The sequence below is a fragment of the Phoca vitulina genome, unplaced genomic scaffold (genome assembly GCF_004348235.1).
Source record: "Phoca vitulina isolate PV1807 unplaced genomic scaffold, GSC_HSeal_1.0 scaffold4, whole genome shotgun sequence".
Classification (NCBI taxonomy): domain Eukaryota; kingdom Metazoa; phylum Chordata; class Mammalia; order Carnivora; family Phocidae; genus Phoca; species Phoca vitulina.
Window position 1 is genome coordinate 63,847,743 of NW_022589707.1, and position 12,555 is coordinate 63,860,297.

Below are 12,555 nucleotides of genomic sequence, written 5' to 3' on the forward strand. Positions count from 1 at the left end.
TCAAGGAACAGAAAGGAGGCCAGTATTATCGTAGTGTACAGTGAGGAAGAAAGGAGTAGGATATAAAGTCAAGAGAAGTAATGGGGGCAAATGGACTGTTCAGGGTCTTTTATAGGGTCATCATAAATCACTAGGCTTTTATTCTGGTAAAAAAGAAAAGCCACTAAAGGGTTTCTGGGAGAGGAATGAAAGACCTGACATATTTAACGGGACCACCCTGGCTGGCTGTCTAAGAAGACTAACAGGAGTGGCAGCAAGGCTAGAAGCAGGGAGACTATTTAGGAAGTGGCTGTGGTCATCCAAGTAAAAGTTGATGGTAGCTTGGATCTGGGAGGTGGCAGTGGAGGTGGTGGATACTTGATCAGATTTTGGATGTACTCTGAAGGTAAGGATGGGATTTGCTGATAGACTGGAAGTGGGAGTGAGGGAGAAGAAAAAAGAATGACTCCACAGTTCTTGGCCTGAGCACCTGGAAGGGTGGAATGACCATTACAGAGAGGGGATGACTGCAGGCGGTGAAAGTACAAGTGGGAAGGAAGGTGGGGGATCCGCTTAAAATTGAACCTGTTACATTTGAGAGGCCAACAAGATGTCAGGTAGGCTATACAAGTGTGAAGCTGGGGAGAAAGGTCTGGGCTGGAGATACAGTTTGGAAGTTAACAATGTATAGATTGTATGCTTTTTGGGTAAGCAATTTAATATTAAGATATAAAGCCAATGACGTTTTCTACAGTATTTTCCCGATTTTAAAATGTTGAAAATTTTCTTCAGCCAATCTAATGGAGACTACTGACTGATAAATTATTTAGTATATACATGTTAAAAAGGATACAAAAACATAGAAGCCAGAAACCCAATTAGGGAGAAAGAAGTATACATAAATGACATCAAGGAGTAAAGGGTATGAAAAAGGAAGGTGGTGAAAGGAATCATGGAGACTTTTAGTCTATATGAGTTTTATTTTTATTTTTTAAGATTTTATTTATTTATTTGAGAGAGTGCGAATGTGCGCATGAGCAGATGAAGGGGCAGAGGGGGAGAGAAAGGCAGACTCCCCACTGAACCGGAAGCCTGATGTGGAGCTGGATCCCAGGACACCTGAGCTGAATTCTGACAGAGCCACCCAGGTGCCCCTAGGCTATATGACTTTTAGGTTATACATCAGCATACTGACATCATGGTACATACTCTACTGAAAACTGGTCCTTGACATGTAGTTGATGCTGCCTAGGTTTAAGGGTACAAAATTCCAAATGAAGAGAGTTCTCTTTTAAGTCATATTCTAGATAGCAGGTGGATAAGAGAAGTTCCTAACTAAATGGACCTGAACCCTATTTTTTCCAACTTTAATCTAATCTGCACCTATTAATCCTCCTGTGTCCACGCAACTGTGTTTTTACCTTCTAAGATAAGGTTTGGAATTATAGTTTCTTTCATTTTATCTCCCCCCATCAGAGTTCCTCATCTAAAGAACTCTGGACACAGAAAAATGATTTGAAGAACAATTTTTAAAATTCTCCAAGTGCTTCTATACAACTAGTACTATTTTAGAAGCCTAAGGGAGAAATAAATTAATTTCACACAATAGATGCCAGCAACATCAGCAGCACTTGGGAAAGTATTAGAAATGAAAACTCTCAGGTTCCACCCCAAACTTACTGAATCAGAAACTCTGGGGGTGGGGCCAGCAATCTGTGTATTAACAAGCCCTCCCAGTGATTATGATACATGCTCAACTTTGAGAACCTCTAGCTCAGAACATTAAGGTTCAATTTTCTCAAGGAGCATCAGTTGAAAAGGCTACTAAACTATAATCCTTGAGTATAACAACCTTATTATTTTGCACTTTTGACTGCCTTATGTATCTGGCATTTAACCCACGTTCTAAGTTGTAAATAGTTAAAAAAATCAGAAGTAACACCTCCCTCCGAGTTTCTGGAGAATGTTTTTCTTCATTCTATGATACCAAGTTCTCAATGCAACCTCTATCTTTCCTTTCTTGTCCTCCCTATTCTATAGAAAAGATAATTTTTTTTCAATCAGAATATCATATGCTAACTTTTCAAGTAATTTTGTAGATGTCATGTCAAGTCACATTTCAGAGCAAGAAAAACCCTCAGAAGATTACAGTTGACTCTTAAACAACATGGGGGTTGGGGTGCTGGAGCCTACACGGTAAAAAATCTACATATATCTTTTGACTCCCCCAAAACATAACTGCTAACAGCCTACTGTTGAGTGGAAGCCTTACTGATAACATAAAAAATTGATTAACACACATTTTGTACATTATATGTATTATATACTGTATTCTTATGTCATGCCATGCCAGAGTCTTGTCCTCCACTGTCCTATCAGTTCAATACTAAATTTCCCAGAAACAAATCTCAAGACTGTTTATAACAACTGTTTTGTTCAGATAATGTGGCAATTTTTCTAACCAACATTTCTATCTTCCTGGTTATACTCCATTCACCACGGAGACTGCCTGGAGAAAGCCAGAGTGTAGCTCCTTTGATATTTTGTGTTCCAAGCTGAAAACCATTTTAATTGTCCTCTAATCTTAGTTCACAAGGGTTCTGAGGTAACTTACAAGCAACATACTGATAATCAAATAAGCTAAGGGGAAATAAGTGCTGTGGAAGGTAGCACAGCCTTCCACATGGAAAGAATATGAGCTTTGGAGCCATGAAACTGGGTTCGAGTTTTAATTCTAGTCCTTACTTGCCCTCATTTTATAGGATAGAAACCATAATATTAGTATACTGCCTCATATTGTTGATATATTTATTTTTAGTTATCTTAAAATATAAACTCCTTGAGAAAAGGAACTATGTTTTATATAATTCTGTATTACCCACATCATATTCACATAGGTGTTCAATAAATATTTATTTAACTAATATGGAATAGATTTTATTATTTGTTTTAAAGTAAGTTCTATGCCCAACATGGGAATCAAAACTCACGACCTTGGGGCGCCTGGGTGGCTCAGTCGTTAAGCTTCTGCCCTCGGCTCAGGTCATCGTCCCAAGGTCCTGGGATCGAGCCCCGCATTGGGCTCTCTGCTCCACGGGAAGCCTGCTTCTCCCTCTCCCACTCCCCCTGCTTGTGTTCCCTCTCTCGCTGTCTCTACTCTCTCTCTCTGTCAAATAAATAAATAAAATCTTAAAAAAAACAAAAAACAAAAAAAACCACTCACGACCTCAAGATCAAGAGTCACATACTCTGCCCATTGAGCCAGTCAGTCGCTCCTAATATGGAACAGATGTTAATGTATCACATAAACTTCCTACCTAGTAGGTGCCCTTGCTTCCAGATCCCATACCCAAAGCACCTCCCACCAACTACAACTAGCTTACCTTTATCAAAAGACAAATCTGATCTTGCCCAGTTCCATTTTAAAACCTTCCCAAGGCTTCCAGCCCCTGGAATTAAGGAAAAGTCCCTGCCCAAACCAGAATTTATCTTATCCCAGCCTATCTCTTACAACTCAGACCCACGTCTGAATTACTAAAGCTCCTGGAAGTTCTTCCCATACCCCTAACAAGCTCCTCCTTAATAGGCTAACTCCTACAAGTCATTCAAGTCTCAACTTAAAAGCCATTTTCTCCATCAAGTTCCCTGATCATAGCTCCTCAACCCTCAACTAACACAGTTAGATGTCCTGCCTCCCTAAGTTGATAACAGTCAATTTACCACCTAATATTATAATGAAATATTTAATCTGCTTCTCCAATTATCTGGTAAACTTTCTGATAACAAGAGTCACATCATACTGAGTTTTATATCCACTGTTTACCATAGTTACTGGTACATAAAACGCCTTTATTTAATATTATTTATTGAACATAAGGATAAAGTCCTATGTTCTTAAAATCATTAGTTTCCAGGGCACCTGGGTGGCTCAGTCGTTAAGCGGCTGCCTTCGGCTCAGGTCATGATCCCAGGGTCCTGGGATGGAGCCCCGCATCAGGCTCTCTGCTCAGCGGGAAGCCTGCTTCTCCCTCTCCCCTCCCTCTGCTTGTGTTCCCTCTCTTGCTGTGTCTCTCTCTGTCAAATAAATAAAATCTTTAAAAAAAAAAAAATCATTAGTTTCCAATTTGAGAATATAATGTTTATTTCCCTGTATGCCTATAAATAACTTTGAAAAAATGCCCATAGTTGCCTAATGGGTTAAAGAGAAAGATTCTGGGGCCTTATTCTGCACATACGTTTATTATGAAACAGAAAGCAAAATCAGTATTATTATTTTCAAAGAACAGAGAAAATATTTCAAAAGAACTTGCTATTTTGGGGGACCTGCTTTGTCTTGGCCTCATCCCCCAGAAGTTACAGTCACCAAACTGGATTTGATCCTCAGTTAAAACAAGCAGAGCAATGAATGATGAAAGAAAAAACAGAAGGAAGTTATTTCTCAGCCTGGAATGCCACCTGGGACCAAAAGGTGACTGAAAGAAAGACAAATGAGCCTGAATTCCTGACAGCATTGTGGAAGCACCATAACAGCTCTGGATGGCCTATCACTAATTTCTCATTATTTAAGGAAAATGATACCCCTAATTTGTTTATATCACTCTTTTTTGGATTTCTAGAGCAACTGAACATGATTCCTAAGACAATACAAAGTTAGAAGAAAATTTAGGAAAAAAGTTTATATTACCTAATATAGGAGAGAGATATTCTCAAGACAGGAACAAGCAGAATCCACAGAGAAAAAGACAGACACAAATGATTATATGAAATACCCCCCACCCAAATGTATGGCAAATGATGCCATAAACTAAGACCAAAAAAAAGACAGACTGACAAAACATATTGGCAAAGAAAGCTAAAGGATTACATTGATAACATATCAAAGAGAACCAAAAAATTGATAAGGGAAAAATCCAATAGGAAAAAATGAGTAAAGGTATGAATGAGCAATTCATAGAATTGAAAAATCAAAAGGACCAACTAATATATCAAAAGATGCTCAGCTTCACTTCACAAAAGATGCTCTGCATTTCAAGTTAATGAAATGCAGAATTAAGCACCAAAAGAAACTTTTTACTCATTTTATTGCAAAAACAAAAACAAAAACAAAAACCAGCGATAGTTTGTGGGGGAAATACTCTTGGACATTAATTATGGCAATAAGAATTATATCAACATTTCTGAAAAATAATCTGGCATTACTTAAAATTAAAATAGCATGTACTGTGTACAAGATACTCATTGCAATATTGTTCATAATAGACTAGAGACAACCTAGATGTTCAAAATGAACACATATGGTTTCAGATATCTATTGCTACATCCCAAACTTAATGCCTCAAAACAATTATGTTATTTCTCACAATTAGGGAGGCTGCTGGGCAGGGTTTTTGTTTTTTTTTTTTTTTTGCTGGTTTCACCTCTGGTTCCTCTGTGGTACATTCAGCTAAAGAGTCAGCTGGGCTAGCAGATCCAAGAGTCCACTTTCATGTCTGTTGGTAGATGCTGTCCACTGTGGAGTCTTGATTCACTTCCAAGAGACCTCTCATCCTCCTATAGGCTAGACCAGCTTCCTTACATGGCAGTTGCCGGAAATCGTCCCTTGAAGATCTCTTAAGGACTAACCTCCAGATCTCACACATCACTTCTACCATATTCATTGGTCAAAGCAAATCACAGGGTCAACCAAGACTCAAGAGATGGAGAAATAGATTATGCCCCTAGAGAGAAGCAGCAAAGCCACACTGCAAAGGAGAATGGACCAGGATGAAAGGAATTTATGGTTGTTAATCATTCACCACAGGTAGGTAGGGGTGTGTGTGTGTGTGTCTGGATGTACACACACACACACACGCATGCACACAATGGAACACTATATTGTCATTAAAAAATAAAGTGTGGAACATTTAATATAGTATGTTATCATTTTTATGTGGGAAAATTATGTATACATTTCATCACATATATGTATGTTTATAAACCCTGGAAATACACTTAAAAATTAAACTAATGAAATACTGGGCCATGCAAAGTAGTCTGCATGCTGGCTGAGGATAAAGGGCACTGAGGGCATGTTAGGAAGGCCAGCAGAGTTGTGAGCCAACTAGCCGGAGGCGAGGATAAATGGGTGTTGTGTAGAGATGGGCAGCTGCAGAGTTGTAGGTCTAGTCAGGAGTTGTAGATCCACAAAAAGGCACAGGCCAGCAGGCCCAGCAGTCAGTGACGCAGGGTGGTAGAAGACGGTCTCCATGGCAGGGAGAATGGTAGCACACTGAGGAAGAAAGTCAAACAACTGGGCAAATGATAATTACACTGAGGCTAATGTGCAGCCAAGTTTCCTACTGCCAGAGAAGGCATTTATAAATGTGGAAAGGAAGAAGGCTAGAAAGAACCCTGGAGTATTAGACTGGAATTGAAAGTATAGGGACAAACTTATGGTTTAATTAATATATACACCCAGGTACGGAAATAATTATAGGTAATATATATGTGTCTGTTACATATGTCTGAGTATACAAACCATACTCAGAGTCATACATTTCCTAGTTCCTGTAAGTAATGACACCCCAGTAGCAATGAGCACACTAAGCCCCTAAATCTTTGTTTTTAAACACCATTTTTTACAAAAACAAACAACAATAACAAAGACCAAACAGGATTCCTTGGAGAAATGGCTGATTCCAGGGCTAGACCAGGCAAAGTACAGAATGAACAAGGAACAGCATGTTCTGCCAGAAATGCACAATGAATGAGATGGGAGCATGATAAATAGGCATAGGAGCCAGCTTGAAGGGGCTCCCGCAGGCTAAATCAGGAACAATTTAAACAGCAAAATAAGTAATAATAGTAACAAATCACAACAAATTAAATAAGATAGAAATCCACAAGTCCTTACTGATTTAATAAATAAACAATTAAATGGGGGAGAAAGGAAAGTTCCACTTTACAATAAAATCCCAACTAATACAAGTAGAAGAAATAAGAGGGTAATATCATTTGGCAATCATCATAGAAGTGGTTAATTAAGGTGAGAGTCTTCACTGATACTTACATTAAGGCTAGTGACTAGAGACATTTGATGAGAAACAAGATGCTGGCGTAATTTTGAAATACCTCTCCACAAATACTGATCAAATACAAAAGGATACCAAAATGATCGATGTTTTATTTATTATTATTTTTTATATTATTATTATTTTTTTAGATTTTATTTATTTGACAGAGAGAGACACAGTGAGAGAGGCACAAGCAGGGGGAGTTGGAGAGGGAGAAGCAGGCCTCCCGCTGAGCAGGGAGCCCGACGCGTGGCTCAATCCCAGGACCCTGGGATCATGACCTGAGCCGAAGGCAGCCACTTAATGTCTGAGCCACCCAGGCGCCCCAATTTATTATTATTTTTTAAAGATTTTATTTATTTATTTGACAGAGGGTGAGCGAGTGAGAGTGCCCAAGCAGGGGGAGCAGCAGAGGGAGAGGAAGAAGCAGGCTCTCCGCTGAGCAGGGAGCCTGACTCGGGGCTCGATCCCAGGACCCTGAGATCATGATCTGAGCTGAAGGCAGACGCTTAACCCACTGAGCCACCGAGGCACCCCTGATCGACGTTTTAATCACCAGCAGTGGCAAGGCTGACATCATATGCCTTTGGAAGCAAAGTGCTAAGAGAACACAGACTCATTTCTGTGGTACTCCTGCCAGGAATGCATGAACTGACTGGAGTCATGAGGAAATATTACATGAACCTAGGTTGAGAGTCATCCTACAGAATGTAAGGCTTTGTACTTTCTAAAACTGTCATGGACGTGAAAGAGGGAAAATTGAGGTTGAAGAAGTCTGAAGAAGCATGACGACTAAACACAACATGTATTCCTGGATAGAATCCTGGACCAGAAAAGAAAGAGATATTGTTCCAACTGTCGATGAAATATGAATAGGTTCTTTGGACTAGGCAATAGTGTTGTACCAATGCTTATTTTTTTTATTTAGAGGGTTATACATTGGTTATATAAGAGAGTGCCTTGCTTTTGGAAAAAATAGACACTAATGTTTACAGGTGACAATACACCATGTCTGCTCCTTGCCCCAAAAGGTTCAGAAAAAGACTATAATCATGGGTATGTATGCATGTGTTTTTACACACATATGCACACATATATGTAATGTATGTATGGAAACAGAGAGAAAGCAGGCAACAGAAGAAATGCAGTAAAGCTGTTGGTCCCATTGCTGAACTAGAAAAAAAAAGTTCTATATGCCTGAAGATCTGTATTACAGTTAACCATAACGAACTTCAGAACTGTCTTTTCTAAGGTTTCAACAACTACTGAATATTACATTGATAGAATATAATTCATGTGCTTTAGAAAATAAACAACATTAATACCTTATGAAATGAGAATCTATGCAAAGCATTATTAGAGAATTAAAAATTGCTATAACTATATTACAACTTTTTTCTTACAGAGGAATCTTAAGGTTGAATCTTCTCTAGCATATTACGAGTAAAAACAACATTCAGCATTACTATAAATCAGAATCTGTGTGGTTTTTAAATGGGAGATAAAAAACTCTTTAAGACTGTTGTAAGAATTGAATGAAATTATGTATATAAAGCATTTAGCATGGTGGCTAGTACAAGTTAAGCACTCATAAATGGCATTTAATGTATTTATTCTTATAGAAAGGATACGAAACAACCCCCAAATACAGTAAAGTGACTTCAAAACCTATTAGAGATGTCTGTAAAGGCAGATGGATATAATCACAGTCAAATATCTAGACTGGCAAATTCAATGAGGAAAGCTATTGTAATTTATTTATACTTGCAGTCCCAGAATCTAACATACTGCCTGGCACACACAGTAGGCATTCAATAAAGATTTACTGAAATGAACTGAGTATGAAAGTAAGTTAACTCAAAAGAAAAAAAACGGTAGTCTGAGATTGTCTGAAAAATAAACTTAGAGTCCAAAAATTATTATTCCCTAAGCAAGTCACTTTGAGAAAGGAAATAAAATACATAAGCATTTTTAAAACCATGCACAGAAACTCCCCTCAGACTCTTTTAAATAATGACTGAGCCACTTTCAAATCTGTTTTGGCAAATGTGTCACATATAAGTCTAATATTACAGAAAAGTATTGTGAAATTTCATCTAAATAAATGTTGTGTTCATCCTCAAACAGGAAAAATGTACCCAAAACACTGAGGAATCTTTCTAACTTCCACTCAAGGAGACTCAGATGAGCTTAATTCAAGTTCTTCCATCTATTTATATATGCAAATTAGCTTGAACTTTTACTTACAAGTACATTGTAAATACACAGATTTCACTTTCACAAGTTCAACTGCACACTCCAGAAAAGGAAGAGGAAAGAAAGAAAATCAGCTCTCTCAAAAGTGGGCAGTGCTATAGGAGTACAAAAGAGTAACCAAAAAAACTTTTGTTTCAGCAGCCACCTGTTGGAACTCACCCTTATGGCATAATCTGCCTGGTTTGGGAACATTTTCAGATTGAAAACTCAAAATTCCCAGTGCAGTTGGCAAAGGAAAAAGTGTATTATGAAAATACAGTGCTATCTTCCCCACTACTTCCAAAGATAACAGGGATCAATAGACTTTTTAAAAAAGAAGAAGAGGGAAGAAAAGACTCTTCCAAGTTATGGCCAATTACCTCACATTTGGAAACTCATCAATTTTCTGAAAAGCAAAACCATACCTTTAATAATACACTCAACTCTTTACAGAGCTTGGCTTCTGAAACAAGCCAGTAAAGTATACTTCCAGATAGACAGCTGGGGCTACATCTCCTGAGCCTACTTTAAACTAAAATCTGTGAACAATATGAAGTTACAAATCAAGTAATAGTTCCAAATCAAGTGCTAAAAGAAAGTTTTGAAAACAACGACAAAAATCATCATTAAACATATCTACGTTTCTTAACACAATGACTACGTTTTCAGAAAAAAAATAAACCAAGGCTACCAGGTACATTACAGAACAGTTTACAGAATAGTAACAAAGAACTGCAATATGCAGAGTAAAATTATTCTTAAATTATTATTTACTTCCGGGCGCCTGGGTGGTTCAGTCATTAAGCGTCTGCCTTCGGCTCAGGTCATGATCCCTGGGTCCTGGGATCGAGCCCTGCGTCGGGTTCCCTGCTCTGCAGGAAACCTGCTTCTCCCTCTCCCACACCCCCTCTGCTTGTGTTCCCTCTCTCGCTGTGTCTCTCTCTGTCAAATAAATAAATAAATAAAATCTTAGAAAAAAACTTATTTGCTTCCTATAGTGTCCTGGAAAGTGTCATCAGCATGAAGTCGTGTTACGAGCTATTGTTCAGTCACTGACAGCATTACAGTTATTTTTTAATCTAATTTCTGGAAAGTTCTGCAGTGGCAGTTTAAAAAGCAAACTAAATTCAAAAAGAAAAAATGCCTAGGCTTTAATCTGGAAATACAATTGAAGATATCCACAGTTAATTCCTTTTTCAAACTAAGAAGCAGTAAGGTCATAGGCACAAGCGTGTAACATCTGTAGGTGGCTGATCTAAATCAGTAAAAAAGTCTCTCTGAAATGAACGACTTAAAATAATATCTTACCAAATACAATCTGAGATGATCTTTAAAAATCAGGTTAGTGTTTTTTAACCACTAACAAAACTTTCCAATACAAAATTTTCCACATCACACACACACTTCGTAAATTAAGAACTAAATGTAAATCCAAAAAACCAAAAATTATTTAAAGACATAAAAACATATTGGAAATATTAGCCCTTTGTTTTTTACATTCATTTCTTAGATCTACTAGCAAAGCTATTCTGGAATGGGTCTTCATTCCAATACAAGATTGTTTAATATGTCAATTCCGTGTGAATAGAGCTTGTGAGATTCTTAAAACCTCCTCAGGAGATGCTTAATTACAGCTCTAGTCCCAATTTCCTGCGACTCTAACAGCAATGTACAGAAAAGAGCTTATACACAGTTAAGAAGGGAGAGGAATGAAGGTCCAGGGAGCGACCCATTCTTTTGTTTTGGTGGCAGACGCTGCAAAAATAAAGGTCCATCAGAGCTATCTGCACCTATCCCCACCCATCACAACGATGCAGAGCACTTTCATCCATCCGCTCAAGACCTTCTAGCCCACCAGATCCGCCGAACCCGTGGCTTTCCACGTCTCAAAAGATGGGCGGGGGAGGCTCCGAGGTCTGGGATACAGAGAGAAAGAGAGGGAGGGAGGACACAGATCTTTGAGGACAGAGGGACAAGGAGATGCATCTGGCTGGGGAGGATGGGACGCGCCACTGAGATTTGCAAATTCGCTGGGAGAAAAGCCCCACGGGACCGACAGAGGATGTTGCCTGTTCAGGGATGGGGACAGAGAGGGGTACAATCCTCCACAAGAGGAAGGAGACACATTAGTGGAAGACCCGTGAGGGCGTGAACTAGGCAGCGCTGAACTCGGAGCCAAAAAGGGTTGAGATAGCCTCATACACACTCGTATGGTGAAGCTGAGACTTACGGTTACTTCCCGGGCTGAGGGTAAGGGTCGGGTGGACCCCGCAGCTCTGCAGTTCTGCCACCGTCGTGGCCGCCTCTGCCTCTCGCGCGGAGCAGGTGACCTCAGGTACCCTCCCCACCCCACCCACCCAGGCGGGCGCCCCCTCCTCGCCCGCCCGGGTGCGCCCGCCGGGCAGAGGCTGCTGGGGCTGAGGGTGCGCACTAGAGGCCCGCGAGGAACGCTGCGTGAGACGGAGGCGCCCGCGACGAGGCTCAGATTAGGCGGGCGCCCCCCATCCCTCTCTGGCCGCCGCGCCGCCTCACTCAAGGGAGGGGAAGAGGGGGCGGTGGCTTTTGCCTCCGCCTCGCGGTCAAGTCCGGCTCATGCTCAAGCCCTGCGCGCGCGCACGCAGCCCGGGCCGCCCTCCTCCCCTCCCCCGCTGCCGGCTCAGCCGCTGGCGTGCCGGCCGCTGCCACCCCTGTCCTCGAGGCACCGCCACCAACCCCAGACAGCCCGCAGCCCCAGCGGGAAGCAGCAGGAACGGCAGCAGCTCGTCCGTCGACCCGGAAGCTCTTCCGCCGCCAACCGCGACGCTGCAAGGGGTGTAAACCCGGAAGTGATTTTCTCGCCCCGGTAGCGGCGGGATGGAAAGCAAAGGACTTTGAAGACCTGGAAACCCCTAATTTCGGGAGAGGGTAATATCGTGCTGAGGTGCGAGGAGAGGGAAGGACAATAAAGAACTAGTCGGCAAGAGTTTCTCCGAGTCCAGAGACCCGGGCTCTTGAGGCGCGTTTTGGAAAGCGCGGCCGAACACGCCAGGCGGCTTCTGGTGGCCACCAAGGGTTTTCCTGTCACAGGAAGTTAGGCCCGGCTGCTGGGAAACAGAAGGGAAGGAGGAATGAGAAAGCGGTGACGGCACCCCGCCCCGCAGGTGACTGTCCCACCCAGTGAGTTGAATGTAGCGGCCCGGGAGGTGCTCGGCCGCCCTCACGGGTGAGACGAGGAGGAGCGAGAACCAGACTACAGCGAGAGAAAACAGAGGTGGGAGGCTGAACTATCTCCACATCTAGTTTCTCCAGG

The 12,555-nt window shown here is 41.1% G+C and overlaps 2 protein-coding genes across 10 annotated transcripts in view; one reads left to right on the forward strand and one right to left on the reverse strand.

Moving 5' to 3' along the window:
• Nucleotides 1–12,555, reverse strand: part of ANKIB1 (ankyrin repeat and IBR domain containing 1) — a 232,895-nt gene that overhangs the window by 132,991 nt on the left and 87,349 nt on the right. For 2 of the 5 annotated variants that reach the window (XM_032402177.1, XM_032402173.1), the window contains exon 1: nt 11,497–11,632. The exons of 2 other annotated variants lie outside the window; for them this stretch is intronic. The gene's annotated coding sequence lies outside the window, so the exon portion shown is untranslated. Of the gene's footprint in view, nt 1–11,496; nt 11,633–11,978; nt 12,057–12,555 lie in introns of those variants that run through there. One more of the 5 variants, XM_032402176.1, reaches the window with a different exon arrangement.
• KRIT1 (KRIT1 ankyrin repeat containing) overlaps nt 12,103–12,555 on the forward strand; it is a 34,616-nt gene continuing 34,163 nt past the window's right edge. For 3 of the 5 annotated variants that reach the window (XM_032402183.1, XM_032402184.1, XM_032402185.1), the window contains exon 1: nt 12,103–12,516. The gene's annotated coding sequence lies outside the window, so the exon portion shown is untranslated. Of the gene's footprint in view, nt 12,555 lies in introns of all 5 variants that reach the window. The other 2 variants (XM_032402179.1, XM_032402181.1) reach the window with 1 other exon arrangement.